Consider the following 22396-nt stretch of genomic DNA (forward strand, 5'->3'; position numbering starts at 1 on the left):
TGGCCTTTTGTGCTACCAGAAGATAAATGTTGAAGACCAATAACAATTAATGTGATGCAATCTCTAGCATCATCTCTGTGGTTCCAGCATTAAACAATGTTATCCAGCTCTCTTCATTCATCACCATAGCAGGCCTTCTCCAAAACCCAAGAACTGCTACTCAGCAAAACTGACAACCAGGGGCTACTGCCAAGTCAGCTGGAGAAGACAGGGTGCTAGCAACTCCTCCTTACAGTTTTTGACCCAAAAAGAAGCAGGTTTTTAACTCTGGGAAATATCTGTGGGGATGATTATGGCAAACGGTTGCCTTTTTAGAGATTGTTTAAGAAGTTTGCCACACTAATTTAAACAATATAATGTACTGACAGTATATTTGAGAAGCAAAGAGCCTTAGCATCTGGAAAACAATGTTATATTTGACATACAGCAACCTTTTCCTATCGCTCTGCTGAACTGAGAGCTAGCTTGCAACAATTTATTGCAGTACATGAAGCAACTATATAGATAGCGGTCTCATCTCCAGGGATTTCTGCCAATATTTCCAGAACCTGTTCCTGCTGTTTCTTGTATTGTACCAATTTGTTGTAGTCATTTTCTAATGTTCTTTTCTGTATTGGATATGCCATAGGACATACTGGCATTATCAACATATGCAAACAGCACATTATGCCAAATGTGTTAGTAGTGTTATCTTTTAACAATACAATGCAATCAGTGTTACTTTTATTTCTACCAACATTGTGCACTTTCTAAAGTTCACAGAAAGTTTGATTGATCCTCCATGTAAAATGTGATCTTGTATTTGAAGCTGTCATTTATTTTAAAATGCAGGGGGGGGCTGGAATTTTGCACATTTTTATACAGTGTGTTATTTCAGTTCAATTCAAATTACAGATCACCTTGCATGTACAGTAGCGCTGTTCTTACTGACCAAGCCACGCGCATGTTGTAGAGTACTGCCCAAGTTTCAGTTAGAATGGAATGAATACAGAAGTCCAACTGTGGCAGATTTTTGAGCTTTTGACCCTGTGTGAAGAATTGAACTGAACATACAAAGATTTCTTCTCGTAGAGTGTCCTTGGCAAAGAAATAGACATCCATGAAAAACTTTGGGGGGGCGGGGGACAGAATACAGCTAAAGTGCCTGCTGTTGTTTCCCATTCTTAAGAAAGCAGGAATGTTAACATGACGTCCAATCAAACTTGTAAAACTCAAATCTCTAAATATTTCCATTCCTAATGACCTAATCCAAATATTTATGAAGCAGCAGTCTAAATGGAAACTTTAGCACCACTCAGAGAAACTTTATGAACTATGTCTTCTGCAGTATAATAAAAGAATGACTAATTCTGAAAATATATGCAAATAATGTTTATGTAGCTTATGTTATTTTTTCATTTTGACATTGTTTATTTGATTTTTTTTAAATGACTTCTCATGAAGGGATAAAACTAATTTCCTATTCAATTGACTATTTGTGGTTTTGAAATTTTTAACAGCTCATAGGGGCTTTAAATGGCCAACAAAAAATATATTGGTATGGACTATGGAATCCATTACAAAATGGTCAAGAAAATATAATTTGAGAAAATGTTGTTGTTTAAAATAATGAGTGTTCAGTCTTAAACATGATAAAGGAGAAAATTCAAAGCATAAAGAGAAAATTTAGTCATCATTGGAAGTGCCATGAGCACAAGGGCTGGGAGACCAGATACATAGATTTGATTCTTCATCTGGCTACCCATATGTTAAGTGACTTGTCTAAAATAATCCAGGTGAACATTTTCAAAAGATGTCACAGGTTGTATGTGTCTCGGGAGAGGGAGGCTTGATTGTTTTGTTTTTTAAAGCCAAAATCAGTGACAAGTTGGGAGTGGGAGAGAGACTGTAAACTTCTCTTTGCCCCAGTTTAATTTTCTGTAAATTGGGTAGAATACCCACCTCACAGGGAGTTAGTGAAATTTAATTAATACTTCTACAGATATTGGATGAAAGGTGCTCTAGAGCGTAGATGCAGAGAATTGTTAATACAAGTACATTCTGGAATATGATGATTGTTTTAGGGCCTGGAAACTTGACTTACTTCGGAGCCAATGGAATTTACTCACCTGAGTAAGGGCTCTTGCCATGCTGGCTAAATAAAAGTAACTTTTACTTTTCTTATTAGCTTCTCCTCTTTCAGTAGGCGGACATTATCTTCTTCTCCAATGTTTCTTCTAGAGAAAGACTCAGTGTGGCTTTCCTGTGTCTGCTGTTTCTTTTGACATCATCATCAACGGCTGATCCTGGACTGACAGTAGCAGAGCAAAAAAGACTGAGGTTTTGTGAAAGGAGTGATCTATCTTTTTATGTCCGTTAAAGAAGAATGATGAATTAAGAATTTGAGTTATGGAGTTTGCCACAATAAGTAAGGTAAATTTGAAGGTTAATTTATATGAATAAACCAGTTCCTCTCACCCAGGTGAGCCAGATAATGAAAAGGGCTCATTGCTTCATGTGGCATATACTATTGTGCTCTAACCCCTACAGTAGATACAGCTTATAATTGTGTCCATCTGATGTTTCACTCTTAATGCAGAAAAGTCTCACTTAAGTAGCGTGAACACAGAGCCTTGGTCCGTCTAGGCTTGATCTCCAATCCCAAGGACTACTTCTCTGGGCAATGTGTTTGGTTTTACAGGCGTAAAAGGCATCTATCAAGGTTCCTTCCCCACTCTGAACTCTAGGATATGGATGTGGGGACCTGCATGAAAACCTCCTAAGCTTACTTTTACCAGCTTAGGTTAAAACTTCCCCAAGGTACAAACTATTTTATCTTTTGCCCTTGGACTTTCGCTGCCACCACCAAACGTCTAACTGGGTTTATTATTGGGAAAGAGTCGTTTGGAAACGTCTTTCCCCCCAAAATCCTCACCAAAACGTTGCACCCCCTCTTCCGGGGAAGGTTTGATAAAAATCCTCACCAATTTGCATAGGTAACCAGAGACCCAAACCCTTGGATCTTAAGAACAATGAAAAAAACATTCAGTTTCTTACAAGAAGAATTTTACTCGATGAAAAAGTAAAAAGAATCACCTCTGTAAAATCAGGATGGTAAATACCTTCCAGGGTAATTAGATTCAAAACATAGAGAATCCCTCTAGGCAAAACCTTAAGTTACGAAAAGACAAAGACAGGAATATCCATTCCATTCAGCACAGCTTATTTTCTCAGCCATTTAAAGAAATCATAATCTAACGCATATCTAGCTTGCTTACTTACTAAGTTCTTAAAAAAAAAAGGAGTACTTGTGGCACCTTGGAGACTAAAATTTATTTGAGCATAAGCTTTCATGAGCTACAGCTCACTTCATCGGATGCATTTGATGGAAAATACAGAGGGGAGATTGATATACACACACAGAGAACATGAAACAATGGGTTTATCATACACACTGTAAGGAGAGTGATCACTTAAGATAAGCCATCACCAGCAGCAGGGGGGGGAAAGGAGGAAAACCTTTCATGGTGACAAGCAAGGTAGGCTATTTCCAGCAGTTAACAAGAATATCTGAGGAACAGTGGGGGGTGGGGGGGGAGAAATAACGTGGGGAAATAGTTTTACTTTGTGTAATGACTCATCCATTCCCAGTCTCTATTCAAGCCTAAGTTAATTGTATCCAGTTTGCAAATTAATTCCAATTCAGCAGTCTCTCCTTGGAGTCTGTTTTTGAAGTTTTTTTGTTGAAGAATAGCCACCCTCAGGTCTGTGATCGAGTGACCGGAGAGACTGAAGTGTTCTCCAACTGGTTTTTGAATGTTATAATTCTTGACTTCTGATTTGTGTCCATTTATTCTTTTACGTAGAGACTGTCCAGTTTGACCAATGTACATGGCAGAGGGGCATTGCTGGCACATGATGGCATATATCACATTGGTAGATACACAGGTGAATGAGCCTCTGATAGTGTGGCTGATGTGATTAGGCCCTATGATGGTGTCCCCTGAATAGATATGTGGACAGAGTTGGCAACGGGCTTTGTTGCAAGGATAGGTTCCTGGGTTAGTGGTTCTGTTGTGTGGTGTGTGGTTGCTGGTGAGTATTTGCTTCAGATTGGGGGGCTGTCTGTAAGCAAGGACTGGCCTGTCTCCCAAGATCTGTGAGAGTGATGGGTCATCCTTCAGGATAGGTTGTAGATCCTTAATGATGCATTGGAGAGGTTTTAGTTGGGGGCTGAAGGTGATGGCTAGTGGCGTTCTGTTATTTTCTTTGTTGGGCCTGTCCTGTAGTAGGTGATTTCTGGGTACTCTTCTGCCTCTGTCAATCTGTTTCTTCACTTCAGCAGGTGGGTATTGTAGTTGTAGGAATGCATGATAGAGATCTTGTAGGTGTTTGTCTCTGTCTGAGGGGTTGGAGCAAATGCGGTTATAGCATAGAGCTTGGCTGTAAACAATGGATCGTGTGGTATGATCTGGATGAAAGCTCTAAGATTCCATTCCTGTTCTGTCCCCGGCAAAAGCATCACCCAGACAGACCCAGAGTTTCTCCCCCCCTCCAGCTTTGAAAGTATCCTGTCTCCTCATTGGTCATTTTGGTCAGGTGCCAGCGAGGTTATCCTAGCTTCTTAACCCTTTACAGGTGAAAGGGTTTTTCCTCTGGCCAGAAGGGATTTTAAAGGTGTTTACCTTTCCCTTTATATTTATGACAGCATCTGATTTCAGAATAGTAATTTCCCCTCTATGTCCTTGGTTAATTTCATGGAGAGGTAGAGACTGTGGGCTCCTTGTGTTGCTGGATAAATGGAAACTATTAGGACGGTGCTTGTAGGGCAGCATTCAGGAAACATCACAGGCTCTTCATTAGAGTAAATGTCAATATATTGCACAGCCACTAATATAAAAGAGCCAAAACCTTTTAGTAAGAAAGATTTTCTTTTTAATCCCAATCAATTTAAAAAAAATCTGCCTCATTTAATTTAAACATTTTAAATCTTTCATTTGTGAAGTGAATACTAACAGCGAGAAAGAGAAAGTGCCAGGCATTAAACTGAACACATAAGTCAATCAAGTGCATTGCATGCTCATTTAGGATTTGCTCGTGGGTTCTCTTTTCTGAAGGCACAAGAAGTGCATTGAGGACTATAAATAAGCCATTTGAGGTAAGTACACATAGCATTTGCATTCTGAATATAGGAATATTAAACCAAGCTGGCACAATAGGAAACATAGGACCCATAACTTAAGGACTTTTCTCATCTTCCATATACACCAGTTTAAGTCTGACTTCGGTGGCACTAACTCAATGTAGAACTGATGGAAATGAGAGGAGGATTATGATTTACATTTGTATTGCAAGTATTTGGGCTACATTGAGTATCCCAAAGTCACTGGGAAACACGGGGGAAGAAGCATTTTGCGGAATGAGGCCTGTGTAGGTTTACATTTTATAGAGACTCTCATTCATGGTTTCAAAATTATGCAAGATATGGACTTCTGGTTTTATTTCAGATGACATTTTGATGCAATAAAAAGCTCATGAGAAGAGCTAAAAACAAATTACAAGATACCTGCCATTAAGACTTCCCTAAATATCAAGATTTTAACTTTTGGGCTCCTGTGGATCCAAAGCGCACAATACTAATACACAGTGACTATGATATTAAAGTTCAATATCATACAGTTATTTTCCCACACAGATCCTCTCTAATGATGACAACATGTCATTCAAGAGTGTATGCCCACTTCAGAAGTCATGCAAGTCATTTTACTACTGCATTATCCTCATAGATTTGGAGTCTAAGCCTGCAGAGAACCACCCAGCCTGATCCCCTCCACTAACTCCAATGGGAGTTCAGCAACTTCAAGGTTAGTGGTCACAATCTTGGAAGTCTGAGGCCAATACTCCTCACAAACTTTTCATGCATGAACATCCTTCCAGCAAAAGAAATATGATTACAGAGAGCCAAATCCTGGCCAGCTGACTCACCAAGTATTCCCAACACTACACATGACAGAGGTGACCACAGATTGGCCAGAATAATGTACATTTTATCTGGATCAATGGTGATGTTTACATATTTACAAGTTTTTTAAATTTTAAACCAGAGGTCGAAAATCTGAGCTAAAATACCAGACACAGACAATTATAGACACTTCATGGGGGTGCAAGACCCCCCTCATTTTATTTTCTTAAAATATTTTAACTCTTAGAACATGATTTTGCATTTTCCCAAGCCAACGTTCTTATTTCTTGTTAGAGACCAATTTCCCAACCCTGTAGTTGTCATTTGGCCAAATCTTGGTCACCTTAGTCACAGGAGCAGTCTCGTTCACTTTCTCTCATAAATAAATTTACCCTGCACGAAGAACTAGCAAGGATTTCACACCACTTCAGCTTAAATGGGACTTAAATGATGCAGAATGCTTTCTGCAAGCCCTCTACAACAGAGGATGAATTTCACCCCAAGTAAGCAGTCCTGCTGATTTTTCATGGTCAAGATGACCCCTTGAGGATAGTTAAGCAGGATCTGGCACACATATTTATTGGTTTTCCTTTATGTTTCCATTTAAATAAATAATTTCTCTTTTCACTATATCTTTAAAAACCAGGCAGAAACGCTAGAAAACATAGATACTAAAGAAGTAGTTTCCCCAACAGAAACAGTGACCACCTGGGAGCTCTCATAAAGTTCCTCTGTACTCAATGTGACATTTCAGAGGTTCAGCAAGTTTATTCTCCTGCATAAATACCAAGCTGGTGGCAAAATATTTATATTGCCCGTTTCTCACATACCCAGTTCACCAGCTAATCATAATCACATTATTTTTAGATTGCTTTGACAAACTGCCCAACTAAACAGTGGTTTAAAAAAATCAAAAATGCTGAAGAAAAAGGGCTATATTTGCACATACCTCATTTTCTCCACTTCATTTTTCCAAAAAAAGTCTAAATTGAATGCTCCTACTGTGGTTTTCTGTTACCAAGCCATCAATATTTTTTTTTTTGCAGCTTACTAAGAATTTGGATTGGCACATAATATTTGAAGTTGGGTTTTTTATGATTGTTTTAACAAACTAAAGCAAAAGAAGTGTCAAAACTTAGATAGGAATTACTAGCACATATTCTGGAGCAAGTTGTTTTGAAAAGAGAAACAGTGAAAAGCTGACTACCTATTAGCTTTGGACAGAGCTAGTACATACACATTTTCAGCAGCCTTCATGCAAAATGTTAAATATTTATTTTTCACAAATTCTGCATGAATAGCTGCATGGGATGGGGTGTTTACCCCACACATGCCATGAGAGGGTTAATAGGGGCCTGAGGGGCCAATTAGAGGCCAGACCTTATTAGAAATAAAGCCTAGCAAAGGGAGAGCAATGCTTGTGGCCATGAAGAGCTGGGTGAACCCAGTTGCAGGACGAGACCCAGAGGAGAGGAGGTTGAGAATACCCTCTTTCTGGGAAGCCGCCTGAAAGAAGGCTGAGAAGCAGAGACAGCGGACGACTTCAGGGATGACCTGAAAGCCTGAGTAGAGGCAGGAACCCTGAGGAGCTGTAGCCTACCTGAACCCCTGAGTGAGGGAAAGGATGTGCCTGCCCCTAGGTTATGGGTTTGCTTGAGGCACAAAAACCTGTGGTTATGCAGGAGGTCAGTATAGAGCAGCTGAGGAACACCTACACAGAGGTGGCTGCCAGCTGACCTGAAGGTTTGATTGTTTATATTTTCTCTACACTTTGGTAAAAGGATTCTGTGGCCCTAGAAGGGGCAGGACTCTGCAAAGGCTGGAGGGCCCCAACACTCCTACACTGGGGTAAGCCAAACAACAGTCAGGGAAACTGAGGCAGAAGTTGCTGATGCACTACAGCCAGCCAGGTGATGTTTCAGAGCTGTAATTTTGGGGTTGTTTCTTAACTTTACTAGATTCATGGGCAGAATGTCTTTAAAGTGGAATTAAAACCCTAGGGAAAATCTGAACTGTACATAATCTTAGGGTTTAATTCTGCACAGCACAGCAGCACAATGTCACGTGTTTAAACAATTGATAAAGCAAGATAGGAACCGGACTCCGGATGGAGTGAAAATTTGCTTTGTATGCAGAGGGCCACCACAAGAGGTGTGCAGCACTCCAGCCCTATTTTGAGAGCCTACGTGGTTCATAGGCTAGGGCTGGTTGGAAAACAGTTCTTTTTTGTGAAAAATTTTGAGGCTTCAAAATTTGTGTCCACTCAGATATGGAACAGAAACTAGACATTTCAAAACATTTTGGGGGGAAAAAAGACAGACTCCGACCAAAGGGAGGGGGAAGGGGAGGGAAGAAAAGAGAGATCAACTCATCCTAGATTAACCAATAATTAGGACATGAACCTGGGATGCAGGCAACCCAGGTTCAAGTCCCTTCTCTATCGGATTTGGACAGGGACTCAAACTTATGTCTCCCGCGTCTCAGGTAAACGCCCTTACCAGCAGGCTTATTGGCTATGCTTCGGCGTCTCTCTCCCTCCACCCCATCCTAGATCCAAGAAACCTTTCAAACATAGGTGCCGACTTCCCCTCTTTTCTCTGGGTGCTCAACCCCCCGTTCTGCCCCCGGCCCCACCCCCACTCCACCCCTTCCATGCAGCCCCACCCTTGCCCCGCCTCTTCCCATCCCTTCCCCGCCCCCATTCCAACCCCTTCCCCGAAGTCCACACCCCAACTCCACCCCATCCCTGCCCCTTTTCCAACTCCTTCCCCAAATCTCCGCCCCGGCCCCACCTCCTCCTCTGAGCACGCCACATTTCCGCTCCCCGCACCCCACCCCAGAGCATGCAAACAACTGTTTGGCGGCAGCCGGGTGGGAAACGCTGGGAGGTAGGCAGAGCAGCGGGGACACAGCGCGCTCAGGCGGGGAGGAGGAGGTGGGGCAGAGGAGAAGGGGAGCTTGGCTGCTGGTGGGTGCAGAACACCCATTCATTTTTCCTTGTGGGTGCTCCAGGGGTGGAGCCAGAGTCGGTGCCTATGCTTCCAAAAATACATTTCCATTTTGACAAAACCATAATTTTTGATTGGAAAAAAGGCTGACCAACTCAAACAGAGACCCCTCAGTACAGAATGAAAGTCATACACGACAGCTCTACTATGGGGCCTCAAGGTTACTCTCCCTACTGCCAGGGCAAGGTCTTCAAGGGGGATGTGTATCTAGGGTCTCATTAGTTTGATGGGGACCATAACTAGACCTGTGTTTTGTCAGACACAGCAACACCTCACCCCTTTTTCAACTTTGGCATTTGCTAGTAAGGCAGCAGGTACTCAGAAGGCATTAATTAAGAGGATCATACGTGCTTCCTGAAAGTCAGTCTTAAATGCTGTAAAGGGCTTTCTGGTGGCCCATGGATGAGCTAGGAAAAGACATAGCATGAATGTGTGTATGTAGCACAGAAGAAGGAGGAATTACTCCCTTCTCATGTTGCACAAAAATGTCTCAGAGAAACAGTAAGGCTTCAAGCAGTGTGACAAGTTTCCCTGGAGATAGCAGTTCTGTGCTGCTTGCTTTGCACCCATGGGGTCATGCGCTATTATAATTAGAAAAATGTGTCTGCAGACAAAACTAATTTCCAAAATATTTACATTTGGTGGAGCAGTTTTAAACAAGAGAGGAGGGAAAGGTATCAAATATAAATGCCAGCCTTTGAAAAATCAATATCCTCCTTTCTGTACAGTTATTTTTTTCATCCTGGCATCCTAGAATCATAGAATCATAGAATATCAGGGTTGGAAGGGACCCCAGAAGGTCATCTAGTCCAACCCCCTGCTCAAAGCAGGACCAAGTCCCAGTTAAATCATCCCAGCCAGGGCTTTGTCAAGCCTGACCTTAAAAACCTCTAAGGAAGGAGATTCTACCACCTCCCTAGGTAACGCATTCCAGTGTTTCACCACCCTCTTAGTGAAAAAGTTTTTCCTAATATCCAATCTAAACCTCCCCCATTGCAACTTGAGACCATTACTCCTCGTTCTGTCATCTGCTACCATTGAGAACAGTCTAGAGCCATCCTCTTTGAAACCCCCTTTCAGGTAGTTGAAAGCAGCTATCAAATCCCCTCTCATTCTTCTCTTCTGCAGACTAAACAATCCCAGCTCCCTCAGCCTCTCCTCATAAGTCATGTGCTCTAGACCCCTAATCATTTTCGTTGCCCTTCGTTGTACTCTTTCCAATTTATCCACATCCTTCCTGTAGTGTGGGGCCCAAAACTGGACACAGTACTCCAGATGAGGCCTCACCAGTGTCGAATAGAGGGGAACGATCACGTCCCTCGATCTGCTCGCTATGCCCCTACTTATACATCCCAAAATGGCATTGGCCTTCTTGGCAACAAGGGCACACTGCTGACTCATATCCAGCTTCTCGTCCACTGTCACCCCTAGGTCCTTTTCCGCAGAACTGCTGCCGAGCCATTCGGTCCCTAGTCTGTAGCGGTGCATTGGATTCTTCCATCCTAAGTGCAGGACCCTGCACTTATCCTTATTGAACCTCATTAGATTTCTTTTGGCCCAATCCTCCAATTTGTCTAGGTCCTTCTGTATCCTATCCCTCCCCTCCAGCGTATCTACCACTCCTCCCAGTTTAGTATCATCCGCAAATTTGCTGAGAGTGCAATCCACACCATCCTCCAGATCATTTATGAAGATATTGAACAAAACTGGGGTACCCTTCAGTGATAATGCCATTCTGATTCAGAGGCTATTGCAATTATCCTACAGCACATCCTGCCTGCATAGCGATCAACCTGGTAATCTCACTCAAGGACACTTTGGTGACTTAAATCCTCCACTTTCACCCCTTTCTCCAGTGCAAACTGAGCACTTCAGGCAACTTGGTCCTTTCATGCTTTTTTTTTTCCTCCGTGCATATTTTATTTTGATTTAGAACTTGATTCCAGATGTTGGATGGGGCTTTAGAATAGACAGCTAAAGACTAGGGGATGGTCTGAGTTTCTTCCCAACCCCAAAAATCTATTTCTGGAATGAGAATCTTGTCACAGTGAAACATTAAGAGGAAAACCTTTAAGGACTGACAGGTTCTAGCCGTAAGAGAATGGGGAATAAAGAAACTGGAGACATCAGTTGAAGATTTTCTTAACCTTAAGATTTCCCATCCCAACCATACGCTGCAGTTTCTCAAAGGGCATTGTTTCAGGCTGGAAGGAATTATGTGTATTAGTTGAATAAACAGGATAGATTATCAGAATATATAAAGTCAAAGCCCATACCCTACAGCAAGTTATAAAGACAAGCAGCCATCTGGAGTCTGTGCAATGTTTCTAGTTCATCAATGAACATTATAATAAACACACAATATAGGCTGTTCATTTTTAAAAAAAGCTACAACTGAGCATTCTCTCTCCGAAGATTTCTGCTACATACTTTTTAAAAATTTGTGATCAAAGAAGGCGAGTCTTCTAGGGCTATAGAAGGTTAACTGTCTGGTTTCCATACACACATCTGACCCAGTCCTCCATAAAAATTGACCATGTTGCAAAAGTCTTCACCCTCTGCAAACCCAGTGTACTGTACTTCTCTGGTTTAATAAGAACCAACAACTATATCTCCTTCACTTCCCTCCAGCTGATATTTAAAGCCTTTCACCTGGCATTAGGAAAGCTGACATATATGAAACCTGACTATTAAATCTGAACTAGTAAAACTGACATGGGAATCCTCTGATGGCACCAGCCGCTTCCTGCAATGTGTTTGCTCTTTTAGAAAAAGCTTTGACATTTAACATTAAGAACAAAAGTGATTAAGAGAGTTCATGGCTTTGCAGGAGGTGGTGGGAGAGGATGCTATAGCAGCTCTTACAGTGAAAACAATTTTTTGTTTAGTAAAAACATGTTTTCTTCTGGGGTGAGACTTTCAGTCAAGACACTAAGCTCAGCCTCTAGTAAATGGAGATACTCATGAGCCAAGCAATGCCCAATAACATACATTTGTCAATCAGCAGTTCTAGAGCCTTCAGTGTAACTAATCACATGGATAAAGTTAAGCATGTGCATACATGTTTACAAAAGTCTTTACTCTTTCAATTGACATAAATGTGAAGCTTTATTACTGGTTATAATAGCATGTCATTCTCCAAATCATCCATAGTGTAGTTTCTCTCCCTTCTCTGTCCTCCCCCCAAAAAACCCACAAATAATCACCAAAAATTAAATCTGAGATTTTGGAAAGAGCCAATAGGCTTTTCCTGGTGTTAGTTTCAATTGAAGTCTTTTTTGAAAGTTCTCTCACCATTGAGCATCTAATCAAATATTTTCTTCAAACCAAGAAGTCTATCTATTAGCTAACAACACTTAGTTCAGTTTTATAATAATTTTTCCTTATAAACCATTATTTATCCAATGATCTCAACATTCTATACTAAAGTCACAACAAATCCATGAGATATTGTATTGTAATATTTGTGGGCTGTAATATTTTGATCTAATTGTGGTTGTTGGTTTAGCATGCAGATGATGATGCCCTGTGAGACTAGGTCTAGTTGTCTAACTGGCCTAGTGGTCCCTTCTGGCCTTAAACTCTATATAATGCACAGTAACTTGGCTAAGTAACTTGCTCAAGGTCTCTGGGCCAGAGTTGAACCCAGTAGTCCTGATTATCAGTTCTGCAATTAGATCACACTTCTCTTGAAAGCTATACTATGCAATATAAAATTATTGGAGATTTCTGCTATTCTGTAAGAAGTGCTTCCCCCTCACGTCCTCCCAAGTAACTGCAAGTTATGCAATGGAACTCACCGTGCAAGACAAGAGGAATTTTAAAGGGCTACTACTACATTCCCCCAACATCTGTACAAAATAAAAAGACTGAGAAAATCAGTGTGCCACCCTCATATATTAGTTAACCCCTTGTATATTGTGCAGCTTAGTCTCTCCGAGAGGATGCTTCTCCACAAGGATTCACTCCTCATGTCATCTCCCCCGGTACGGCTCATGGTGCAAACCAGAGCAATATGCACAGCTAAAGAGCACTAGGCTTTAAACATAATAAAGGGTGCCACTCATTATTCTAAGAAGAAGAGTTCACAGTGGGATGTCTGAGTTTTAAGGTCAGGGTATGGAAAAAGGCTACATTGTTTCTTGAGATCAAAGATGTCCTGCTTACTGAGAAGATTAGTAGGAAGTCAAAGAAGCAAACTACCTACTTGGGTTGTAAAGTGGATTTAAAAAGTAATAGATGATATTGGTGTATAGAAGAGAAGGGGGGGGGGGGGAGAATCACCAACTTGCACTTCCAGCTTGGGTTGAAAGATTCCTGCTTCTTAAGAATGAGTGGCCAGAGAAGCAGTCTTCACTCAAGGGAAAGTGAGTGATGACTCCTCAGCATGAAGTAACTTGGCTGGACTCCATTGTTTTGGCTTCCAAAGTTGTATTTAAACTGAGATCTCACAGGAAATGGCTACTTTGATGTTTTGCCGAGTTTGGTGTAGAATATAATAAACATGCTCAGGGATAAGTTTAAACCTTCAAAACTTAAATTCAGATCTTAAGTTGAAGCCAATGGACACATGTGCAGTTTTGCACTGCTTTATGTGACACTTTAAGTAAATACTTAGTGAGCTAATTTGCTTATGGCCATAGATTTCTGCTTATTGTTAATAACCTTTCCAAAGCAAAGGTTGGGTTAGGACATGGAGCTGCACAAAACATGGGAGCTGTTAGATTGCGGGCAGGAGATACTGGGGTAGAGGGATGTATGCTGGGTGTCTAGGGTGCTTGTATACATCTGAGATTTTCATCAGCATTTAGCAGCCAACAGGGGGAACTAGCTCCTGGCTGCAGTGCTGCTGTACACACAAGATTCAGGAACACAGACAGAGCTGTCAAAAGCATGTCACACCGGATGAGAAACTTAGAATAATTATGAGTACAGCTGGTCCTCTAAATTAACCCTTGACCTGCAGTTACACTCTGAAAATCCATTCTAAGCGTGGCATTGCAAGGTTCCATGCCCATAGTCTCTGAAAGACCCCAGCTCAGATCAGCAGAGTTTGTTAAAACAAAACATCATCCACCATGCTGAAAGGGCATGCTCAATTCTGAAAAGCCAAGATGCATTCTTCCTGACTAACACATCACATCATGATTAACACTAAACAGTTACCCATATGTTCCCATCCTGCACACCATCACACAGAATGGAACAAAGTAACAAAACAGGTGGCCTAGGGTCTGGAACCCTGTGCAAGGCTAGCCTGCAACAATAGCATCAGGCTTGGAATATAAAGAAAAAAATAGTGTCTCGTTAAGGCTTCAGTCTCCAATTATATCCCTGTCCTTTTAAGGCCCTGGCCTGTTTCTAGGAAGGGGGACCTGGGTTTCTCTCAGCTGTGGGTCTTTGAAAGAGCCTAGTGCCAACCCACTGGCAGGTTCCTGTCAGTCCTTCTAAAAAGAGAAATGAGAAATCAAACAGACTTATCTGCAGGCCCCTTCAAGCACAGTGCAGTCCTCTGGCAGAGAGGAAGCAGTCTGCCGGCCTCTCACTCAAGCTTGCTCTGAAAGGCTTCTGCCTCCACTCCCGCATTAACTGGAGCAAAAAAAATCCATTCTCCTTCCCTCCAAGAGCCCTCTCTCCACTTCCTTTTCCTGTTTAAACACCCCAGGGACCCAACCCTTGGTACTGCTTAGCTGCAGCTGAACTCGCTGCCCCCATTCATGGAAGTGTCTCAGAACCTGTAGTGCAGACTCTCTGCTATAGTGACTCGGGGGTGGTGGTGGGCAATAATCAGAGCCCTGCCGTCTGTGTTCTCTCGTGACACCTACTCCCCATATGGCTAATTTCATGCAGGCAGAAAGGTGGCTGAGGTTGAGGAGGAGAAGCATCATTTGTGGAGATAGCTATTTATAATGGTGGCCATTCAAGTTCCTGTGCTGTGTTAGGAGAACAAGAAAGGGCGTGGCTCTCAGATCAGAGACAGCGATGGAGACCCGCCTGGGTTGTTTCTAATTCATTGCTGTGCTATGACAGCCCTGGTAGCACAGAATGAGGAGCCTCTGGGCTTCAATTAACAATGCTGTGGATGCGTGAGCTGGAAGCAGCAGCCAGCTCATTCTGAGCCTCACTGTCTCTACAGGGCTAATACAGAATAGAAAGAATGTGGGTTTTGTCGCGAACATAAGCCAAACTACCTGACTTTCACACAGAGAAAGTTGATTGTAAAAACTGTATCTTTACTCAAGCAGCCACTTTTCTGACTGTAACCATATTTTAAAACTCAGGCCCACTTCAGCACAGCAGGCTCAACTGATCAAGTTTAGTTTCCACCCCATTTAAGCAATATTATATATATATTTCCTTATGCTCTGTGCTTGCTTTGAAGGCTCCTTGATTGATGCAGTGGGGTAGCTGCATTGAATGTACTTGAGAGATGGGTCAGCCTGAAGAGGGCTCTCCCAGATTAACACCAGCCCCCCATCCTGCTCTCTCACACACCTGCCTATCTGGGAGGAAAGCTCTAAATAGTCTAAACTTTTGCCACCCTTTTCCTGACCATCCTTTATGCACTGTACGTTTTTTTTTTTTTAAAAATGAAACTAGAGCAGTAGCTCACCAGAAAGTTTGAACCAACTCAGAAACTTATGAACTAGAGCTGATTTGCTGGTTCCATTTCAGTGGATTTAATGAATCCTGAGGAAGTATTTTACCTCATTCTATACCATGTTTCTTTTACAACAGGGCCATGTAATAAAATTGCACAGAAACATATTAGGGTTCACAATTTTAAACTTTAAAGAATGAAGCAGACTTTTCTCCGACCCTCTCTTTAAAGATGAAAAATGAAAGCTGTTTTCTTGGTCCCATATTTGGTTTTAAAAGATATGCAGTCTCTCACTAGAAAATATGGGAAAAACTGTAGCTGGAATGTAGAATTTGACTTTATGATAGATAGATAGATAGATAGATAAAGATAGATATGAGTAGTCAGTAGACAGCAATATAAAGTTACATAAGATACACTTTATTAAAGTTTAAGCTTGTGCTTCGAACTGGCACATTTGAGGGTAAAGAAAGATACTTTGTATTTTAAACAAGATTAGTTAAGATTAAACCTTTGTAACTTAATTAACTTTAAAAATTAAAGCTAAATTCATTTTAGAAGGTAATAAAATACCCATTTCCTCATAGGATCAAGGATTTTCTGAGCCATTATGGAAATTCGAACATTTACAGTGGAGAGTAACACTGCCATTGTTAGTAGCAAAACAACGTATACTATACAGAGACCAAGAAATACATGGCCCCTGCCCCAAGGTACAGTTTACAATCTAAGGTATAAACTTGCAATCAAATCTGTGTGCCCTTGCACCCAGATGGAATGCTGCTGACTTAATGATAACACAACAGATTCAACTGGTTTGATCCAATTGCAGAACTAGGGTGAGAACAGCTAAATTAGCACAAAAATGCACTGGACAACCCCCACCAAAGCTGCAATTTTTTTTTAAAGGGGTGGGCAACAGTATTTTTATTCAAGGGCTTAGCACAAACAGGCCCAGTGGAAGAAAGTTAGTTTTATGAAGGCATCTGAACAAATAGGGTCAAGTAAGGGAGAAGTTACAGAAAAAGAGTGGGAGAAGCATCAAGGAGCTATTATGAATCTTGGGAATAACTGGTCCCTAATCAGAAGGGAAAGATGCATGCGGCCAGGTCCTTAATTATACAAGTAGGCCTAGCTCCACTGCCTTCAATGCGGCTACGCTGGTTTACACCTGTAACAGGGCAGACGACTCCATTCCCACCTTGGGAGTTCCTCACAAACAAACAGTCTTTGATGCCTTTTTTTGGTTAGTTGTGACTTCAGAGTTTCATTTACTACCTTCCCTAAACCACCACCACCTGCGTGGCACATTTACAGCATCTCCTAGCCCTCAGCACTGTATTTAGCACTGGGGCCCTTCTTCCTCTGACCTCTGCTAGCCTTCCCCCTCTATACTTCCTTCCTGTTCTTTTAACTAGCCTCCCCAGCTGGTGGGATAGTTAGCACCTTAGCTCATCAGCCCCCAAACTGCTTAGGCAATTAAGTACTTTCCTCCTCCATCAGGCCTTTCCTGGTGGAGCTAATTAATACTTAAATAATCAGAGTGCTCAGTCGCCACTGGCTTTTCCCACTGTTAAGATTTGGGGGCATATTGCAATAGAGAGAGAGGAAGGATGAGTAAATTTTGCCAAATACTTACATTAATGTAATTTCTTACAATTTTACAAGTGCTGCACATTTCTGTCACAGTGCTAAAAGGGAAATAATAACAAGGTACTATGGATTGGGTAGATACCTGCTATTATTGAAGCCAGGGACAAAACTGCCATTGACTTCAATGGTGGAAGATCAATCCCTATCAAGATATAAAACATGAACAGATCTCTCTTTAAAAAGCGATGAAACTTGCACTTGCAAAGCAGACACCATTCCATGAGGCTGTTTGATGCTGCTTAAGTCAAACTAGAATGTTTAAATATTTCTCTGTGTCACTGAAGCCTTAGAGAGCAGCTACGTCTCTCAAGAACAGGGATTATATTTCTTACTTCTTTACTTCCTGAAGCATGAAATCACCTTTCAGAAAGTTTGCACATTGACAATATAAATGCAGATGGATCCCATAATGACTGACACCAGAGGTTGTGTGAGTGGAGTGTCATTTCTACTCCCAGTAGATCACACAACCAAACAAATTAATTGCTGTTTAGGAATTAGAAAAGTCAGAGTTCTGACAGCTCTGTCTTCCCCCTAAAATTGGTTGTTCAGGAGCCCTCCTTGAGGTCTGGTCAGTCTACTCCTTGAAATTCTCTCTTTTAATAGACACTGAGAGCCAGTGAGAACCCTCCGCCCCCATACCATCTCATGCAAACACATTTCCTTCCCTCAAAGGACATAAGTGGCAATGAAAGAAATTGACTAATATATAGAACAAAGAGTAGAATCCAGTGTCAAAGAGCTGCTAATTTCTCCAATACACATTGTATGTCATAAAATGAAGCCTTTTATAATGAATATCATCTAAAGGAAGAAATTTGTTAGTTTTTTTTCTAAAACATGCACACAAAAAAAGTGATATAGATGTTCTTAGCAGGTAGGGTCTGCACTATAATATTTGTGCTGCATTAATGAAAAAGGAATTTGCCAATACAATAGAAAAGCTAATGAGCTACAACACAAGATTATGACAAGTGATAAAGAGTTTTCAAGTCAGCAGTTTTCCCTGAAGTATATTTTTATACAATAGCCTTTCTTCCTACTGAATAAGGATCAGAAGTTAACTGCCGTCACATAGTGCTGTAAGGCAACTCACCTTGTGCCAGCATCAGGTTGCAGCTTCTGCCTCAGTTTCCCTCTTGCTGCTGGTCTTCCCCAGACTGGTAGAATGATTTGATCCTCTAGCCAAATCAATATAATCCACCCAGAACAAGCCAGTCTTTCAAGGGCCTGTCCTCATCTCCCCATTTTATAAGGGGTTTCCTTCCACTGTTTCTGGAAGCCCCAACCTTTAACAGGGATCAGTGCCTACAGTCGGTCTCTACTCACAACGGTGCTATATTATATCACTGCATTTTTCATTCTCTTATTTTATCCCTCTCCAGGGTCCAGCTACATCTTCACTCCCCATAGGCCTTTCCCCTTTCTGAAAGTACTCCACTCCTCTCCTTTCACACTAAGGAAAGCTTTCTTATATCTTATTTCCTCACCCATCATGCATTGCAGCCCAGCCTACAACTCCCAGATATCCTTCAGAGAACTACAGTTCCCAGAATTCCCTTGTTCCACGTCAAACCAGAATCTTCTGGCTTTAGTCAAGCCTGAAAAAAAATCCCTGCTTTAGCCTTTTAGTCTTGATTTCCCCATCTGTCATCACAGGGCCTCTGCGACCATTAATGAATGCATGTAAAGCACTATTTAAGTACCAAAATATATATAATGTACACAAAATGCTTCAGCTAGACCAGCCGCTCTCACAACCAGTGGTTCATGACACCTACAAGGGTCACAAAGGATAATTGGTAGGGGGGTTATTATGACTCAGGTACTGATCATTTTATTACAATCTAAAGCAAAGAATCACACTCTCTCCCTCCCCCATCTCTTCACAGCCTAACCCTTCAACATCAGGTATTCTCTGACAAGCTTTCAAAATGCACACACAAACATAGGCTTAGCATTGTTATCAATTATATATTTTTACTCTCTTATTCTTTACTTTAACAGTAAATGAAAAAAGGCCATGAACATCTGACTTCAAATAAGAGGTCACCAACCTGAAACAGTTGAAAAATCCAGGTGTAGACAAGAGGGAAAGCAAAACTTAAAACATTGCTTGATTCCTAGTAGATGTTAATTCGCTTCAATGCAAGATCTCCTGAGAAATTAGCTTTTTTTAGCATTTCTGTTTCCTTTTCTCCTCCTCAAATTGGCAAGTGCAGAGATTCCTTAAAATTCATATGGGCAGAAGAGTTCCACCTTTCATTATTTTTATTAATTTTCATAAAGAAACAATGGAAAGTACAAAAAGGTAAATTTACAGCTTATATGTTCCCAGTGCCACACGCTTCATAGGGTCACCAATAAAATTATGCAATTTTCTAACTTCTCAAAGCTGCAAGACCAGACCATACAAACCCAGACAATATTACATAGACTTAACATCTTAGGGTGGGGGAAACCGGAATAAAGTAGGAGAAGACATACATGAATGGGGAGAGGAGAGAATGTGGGAGCTGGCGGAGGACAGGAAGCATGAGGTCTGACATTCTGATACATCTCAATATTTATCCCAAATGTATCTAGAAAGGGGGTCTAAGTTTCTTCCAATTCAGACAATTGCTCTCTAAGGCAATAAGCTATTGTTGCTTTGGCTGCTAACTCAGACAAGCCCAAATATCACTGCAAAAGCCTACTTTTCCATTTCTGTTTGAATGCTGGGCAAAGAGGTTCCAGGTGGTTATTTTAGCCAAAATGATTTCCAACTTCCCCGCTATCTATTTAATTCACTCTTGCCTCAAAGCGTTTATCTTTTTTGCTGTATTAAAAGAAAGAAGTGATCAAGATATGTGGTAGAAGGACATTTTGTAGCACTGCAAAATAAAAGTGAGAGCTGTTCCCATGCTCACGGCTTTGATGGCAATAGACCCGTGGCTTTGTTTTCGCTCTCGAATCGACATGGTATCTGTCTTTCATAACTTATTGAACACAACTCTCGAGATTTCTACTGGATCAGTTTTACTGCCAGTTCAGAACTCGGCCTCATCACATTCTGTTTGGTAGACGAGAATTGTGTTGAGGCTCTTAGCACCAATCATGACTGGGTCTTTGGTCAAGGCCTCAATGCAAATAATTAATAGTAGTAACTGTACTATTACTACCCCTGCTTCTAATAATAGTCAATGGGCCAGCTTCTGGCCCCTGTTGTGGCCTATTTATGCTATTCCAGTGATGTAAAGAGGTTACACACCATGACCCACTGCAGAATTTCCCCAGTGCAGCCGTAACAGAACTGATGTAGGCAGCTTTCTACTGCCCTCCTGTGCAACACACAGCTTAAGGACATGCTGACACAGGGTGGGAGATCTGTTGGGAGTTTGCAGGGGGGGAGCCGCCAGTTTACTTTGTGGTCCAGCTATTCTGGACTGCAGAACAGCCCATATGTTGCCATACAAACTAATATAAATTAGAACTATTTCACCTTTCCCCCACCCCCGCACCTCTTCTTTACTGTGTCAATCTGTCCCAATGCTCTCTTTCACTCTCTCTCTCATACCTAATTAAGGCAATGAGACACACAGCATTGAGGTGCAAGCTGGATACATGCCCAATGGACAAATGATGGTATTTGCAAATATATTTAAATAAGCCAACAGGGGCTCATCTGGCAGAATGCTACTTAATCACTCACTGCTGCTGCTCCCAGAAAGCTTTGAGTCCTAAGGGGATCTGTACAAAATCTGAAGTTTGCACTTAGCCTGCATTTGTTTTTCATTTGGCTTTTTCAGTCCTTCAACTACAGAGATCCAGTGCTTGAAATCAACGGATGCTTTATCAAGTCCATAATCAAGACACGAAACTTTGATGCTAACTGTTCCAGTGGGACATTAGAAGAACTTTTAGCAAGACAGGAACATCTGACTCAGCAGAATCTTAATTCCAAAATTCTTGTATTTATGCAATCAGTTCATGACAGAAGTGTACGATTTTACTCAGAAGAAGTCTGAAAGAACTGTTAGGTGTAGGGAGTCATTTAGCAACATTTCAACAGTTATTCAAGGGCTTCTTGGCCTTCCTCCTAATGTCAGTTTGCTCAATACAAGAATCCAGTAGTCACAGTGGCTGTCATAATCCTGGATTCATAGATTTTTAAGGCCAGAAAAGACCATTATGATCATCTAATCTGATCTCCTCCTCATTACAAACCATAGACTTTTACCAAGTGATTTCTGCCCATTACTGCCCAATCAAGCCCATTACTTACAGCTGAGCTAGGGCACGATGCATCAAATATTACAAAGCAATTGCTTTCCTCTGGATTACTGGTAATAATTTCCATAGCTGCCACAATATCCTCATGTACACATTTTAAAAAAGTGAGCTAGAGATTTTTACTTATGTGTTTAGCAAGACCATCATCAATAGGAGCATGCAGAAGAGCTGCACAATCTAGTCCTCTTAATGTACATTTGTAAACAAGTTATTCTCAATTTTACCCCTTTTCAGAGAGTTTATGTGCCACTTAAATCCTATTTGAGGCCATAAGTGGGACTTAGGGGTGCCTGGGCCTTGGGAGGACTTCTCTGCACCGGGTTAAGCATCACCACCACATGTAATCAGTATAAACATCGATTGTTACTCAGCACATTGGCAGAAGCTCTGGTGGAAGCCCCATGATAAAATTTCACTAGGAATCTAAAGGGAGGGTTGAGATGATTTCCCTGTCTCTGATGATGGTCACGCCCTTTCTCACTACTACTACATCATCCCTAGGATGGCTTCTTCCGTCGCTTATAAAAGAACTTCTGTAGAGCAAATTTGTTGCCTTTTGAATACATCAGATATTTTCAGTGAGGAAGATATCCCTGTACTTCTCTGCTACAGGTGTCCCTCACATGTAAGATACACATTTACTTCAAATCGCATATAAGGCTATTCTACCAATAGGCCCAGTTATTTTTAGTAACAAATGATACACATTTCCAGTAAAGTGCCCTTAATAGAAGTTTTGCAGGTTTGTGTTGCCTCCTCCTTCCTCGGTGATGGTTTATTGTTTAAATGAGAACACAAATGAACAGGTTCCACAGTCCCTCAACCCTGCTCTTTGCAAGATGACCCAGTGCATTTGCAGTACTGGGGATAGTCAGATTTATAGGTCTAAAGATGACATTTTGGGGAGCCCCTTGTTGAGAT

The sequence above is a fragment of the Dermochelys coriacea genome, chromosome 10 (assembly GCF_009764565.3).
Source record: "Dermochelys coriacea isolate rDerCor1 chromosome 10, rDerCor1.pri.v4, whole genome shotgun sequence".
In the NCBI taxonomy this organism is placed as follows: Eukaryota; Metazoa; Chordata; order Testudines; family Dermochelyidae; genus Dermochelys; species Dermochelys coriacea.